We start from the raw sequence: 4,321 nt of genomic DNA on the forward strand, positions 1-4,321 counted from the left end.
TTCAATGAGGTCCGGACTCCTTTCTTGAGTGTAACAATATAACCTGTTCTAATCCCTGATTACTGCAGAAGGGTTGATCAGGGATTATTCTGACTGCCAAATTGGAGTCGGGAAGAAATGCGTTGTCGGTGGGAAAAACCGAGACCAAGTCACGGCTAAATCTCCTGTTTTCTCGCCCGTTCACACAACTGGGCTGCAGCATATATACGCTGCATGCCGAGGGGAGAGACCTTAGCACTGCTAAAGTCTCTCCCCCCTCCCCTTGCCAGCTGCTGGGAAGGAAAGGGACTTGAGCAGCGCTTGCCACGCTAAATTCCCTTCCCATCCTATGGGAGCTGCTGGGGAGGGACTTTAGCAATGCAAGCCGCTGGTAAACTCCCTCCCCCTTCCTTTTTCTGACAGAACTCATAAGCTCCCATAGGAGTCTATGGGAACAGTCGGAATATTCCTTCAAAGGATAGGACAAGTCCTATCTTTCCCTGCAGTGCGTAAAAGGGGCCAACCGGAATGCGCCCCATATGTGCTTTCTTTGCCGGCCAATTTTTACCCTCCGGAAAACCGTCCAGCTAAATGGATGCATTGGGATCCAACGCTTCAGATGGTCGCGATTCTCGGCTGGCATTCTATCGCGCCAAAATAGCCTCTATACAACGCTCGTGTGAAATAGGCCCCACTTGGTGTATTTAACGCAGGGTCATTTGAATGTGGGGAAAAAAGTGTGTTTCTAATGTGGTTTTCACCACATCCAAAACTTTCAGAAAAAAAAAACACTAGGAAAGTTACCTCTGGCCATGGTTTCTATGCGGTGTAATAGCCCACCAGGACTTCTCTGCATCCTACCTCAAGGGGGAGCACTTTCTATATAATGTTCATATAGCCCAATGGGGCATATGGATGGGGTCTAAGACAACCCCTACCGCCCTGCGCAGAAGTCTGAAGTGTGCAACCTGCAGCATTAGAAACAGTTATTGTAGATGGTGTAACACACAATCCATTGGGCTTACGTTTGTTACTCGTGTCGTCGAGGTGCGATTAGCTGGAAATGCAGCAACAGTTTAGGTGTTCTGGTAATTCTGATACAATACAAGCTGACTGACTTCATTCCATTACAAACACAATGTTGGGCCTTGTTTGTACATCCCAGGTGGTAGGAAAGAATCCTTGTCATTCGGTGTGTACAAATACATGTATAGCGTGAGAAGAGGAGGTGGAGCAGGCGTGGACCTTGTTCAAATACATGGCAGCTGTAGCCGCGGCTCGTTGCAGTCACATAGAGAAGACCAGGTCAATGAGAAGACCACAGGCATTGCTCTCTTATGTGCAGGTCATAAAATAAAAAAAAAAAACCCACAAAAGTGTTTTCTGACATCTGAGACTGCCCTGCTGATGGGGTGGACGTACTTGGGGAAACATCTGAAAGTTTTCACTTACTATTGCTACCATGGTGGTCTATGATTGTCTGGTCAAGTCACTTGGCTCTGCTCAGCATGTCCTTGTGCCGCAATGATAGCAAGAACTGGAACAGGAACAGCGCTAACGTCTCCACTGACTTTATGGGATGGAATACACCAGTTTGTTTTAAATAGTTTTGTAATTTAAAAAAAAATAAAAAAATTCTATACTTGGCTGTTCCTCCCCAGGAGCCTTCTTGCCAAAGTAAATGGTGATCGCGGCATGGATGGAGTTAACAGGGAGCTCTCTCTATGACATCATTGGGGGCTGATGGGTTACTATTGGGGATATTAAAAATAGTTGGAAAAAAAAAAGCCCAAAATAGTAAAGAAGAAAAATCCACATAAAGCTCCTTTTTGTCTCTGGCTCATTCTACCACTGCCATGCTTTACTTACTTGTGCGTTAGCCCTGCCTTCTTTAAAAGCTCCACCTGCCATTGTGGTTTTGCATTGTCCCTACCTGCCACCATTGTTGCTATGGTTTATTTACCTTGCCTACTTGTGTTGGCTCCAACTTTTACTAATTTGGACCCAACTAAAACTTGGTGCCCTTTTTTTTTTTAGATTTTTTTTTTTTTGTTTGCCAGGGACACTAAGTTCCCAATCCACCCCTGCATGTTAATGATATGCAAATAATAAATGTAGACAATATCTTAGTATCGAGTATGAGCACCACCCACAGATACATGCACTCACACGCCTCAGCATGCTGTCAATGAGGTTATTACTGGTTGTCTGAGTAATGATCTGCCATGCTGAAAGCACTTGGGCACCCAAATCGTCAAGGTCTGGTGCTTGCGACTCCCTTTCCTATTGCTGACCTATGCCGTCTCTGATGTGCTTGATGGGAGATCAGTGTGGAGACGCTGCGGGCAATGGTAGCATGTTTAGGCCACACAAGCTGCTCACAGTTGCACAAACATGTGGCCTGGCGTGTTGAAAAGCAGCTTATGAGATACTGGAGAACTGTCCATACCACTGGTTCCACAACCAAATCAACGTAGCGCTGAGCTGTTAATGTACCTGGGATGCAGACTAGAGGGGAGTTGCTGTCATATATTAAACCACTCCACACCGTAATGCTGGGACTGGTGTGACGTTCCTTGTGAAGGCCTCCTCATGGCATTGCCAAATGGTCTAGAGACCACAACTATCATGGCTGCTGAGACAAAAACGGGACTCATCGCTGAAGAGGATAGACCTCCATTCCAGCCTCCATTGCCATCTTGCTCTGCACCATGATAGCCCTTGAGACCGATGGCGTTAAGTCAATGGAACACCTGGCGCTGGTTGTGCAAGAAACCTTCTGATGGTTTGTGTAGACACTGTTTGATACCCTCGGCTTGGGATGTGATGTCCAATTTCACTCGCTGTACAGAATCTAATTTGATGATGGTCTGTGCGGAGGTTCTCTGTGCAACTCTTGCTGACATTTGAGTTTGTTCTCCCAACCACTGGGCCACACGGTGCTGACATCTTGGCCTAAGTGTGTAATGATCTACCAGAACGATAAACTAAGGTCTCTCAGTTCAAGGATTCTGTCCCTCTAGTTTGCAACAAGTGGTAATAACGGGCACGTCGACGAACACGATGCCTCAGACAATCACACCACAAGACTAACTGATTTTTGAGCTTTTATGTGGCTGGAAAAACTTTACTTTCGATCACACTTTGATACCATTGAAGCCCCTCCCACATGTCACAAGTTGGAGCTAGATGCTTGAGAATGTGGTCCTTTGCACATGTTAGTGATGCTCTCTACTGCCTCAATTTGCATAACCTTACAGCTTGTCCTTCGTAGTGTTGCAATTTCAATGTTGAGGAGTGAATATGGTTTGGCATTCGTTTACATGACCGCCATGAAGAAACGGCTGTCAGTACTATTAATGCGTATTGGACAGGGCCACGCCTCCTATACAATGTATGTAACGAATGTGGACCGGCGGTGTTTAATGTATCGATGTCTATCTGCACATGGGGCGTATCGCTGCCAACTTTCCAAAGTGGAAAATCAGCAGCAAATCCACAGGGGCCAAATATGTACCTAAATGGTGCGGATTCAGCAGGAGCTTCAATTAGAATCTGCAGTCAAAATCTGCTGCATAAATTGACAGACTGAGGATTAAGAATCTGCGGCGTCTTTCAAATATGCTGTAGAGTCTGTGCGCCAATTTTACACTCCATGTGAAGATTCTTTAAATCTCGTCCCCACGGCTTGACCTGTAAATGCTGCAGGATATCAGCTTGTATTCGGTACGGATGATGGATGCATCGCACACCATTTGTCTCCTGTTCGTTTTATAGAGCGAGCATGTGATATACATTTGTTGCGGCTCGCTGGAAGATGATCGATTGGAGTAAGTTGCTTCTGTTGATTCTTCTTAAATATGAAGGTGCAGATAAATGCACCAATCAGGATCTGTGGAAAGATGGAGTAAAAGCCCATTTAGACACAACGATTATCGCATATAATTCGCTCAAAAGCAATCTTTTGAGCGACAATCGCTGCGTCTAAATGCGAGCACTATTCGTTCATCGCTGACTTCAGGCCAGCTTGAAGTCAGCGATGTGTCTTATCGGGATCACATGCTGAGTTCTCCACAGCGCTGATGGCATTCTTTCAGCTGCAGTGCTGCACGAAAACAAAGCAGCGGAATGGAGATAACAGACCTCCAGCTGTTATCTGCATTCAGCTAAAGGCTTCATTTGTACGCTAATAAACTCTTAAGTAGCTGAGTATCTACTTAAGAGTTTATGCAAAATGATTGCTAAAAACCGTCACTCAACCTGACGTTTGAGCGAATTTTGAGTGATCATCGTTGCATCTAAATGGGCCAGAACAACCTCTTTGGGCACAAGTGGTATATTC

This window comes from Eleutherodactylus coqui, chromosome 10, assembly GCF_035609145.1.
Source record: "Eleutherodactylus coqui strain aEleCoq1 chromosome 10, aEleCoq1.hap1, whole genome shotgun sequence".
In the NCBI taxonomy this organism is placed as follows: domain Eukaryota; kingdom Metazoa; phylum Chordata; class Amphibia; order Anura; family Eleutherodactylidae; genus Eleutherodactylus; species Eleutherodactylus coqui.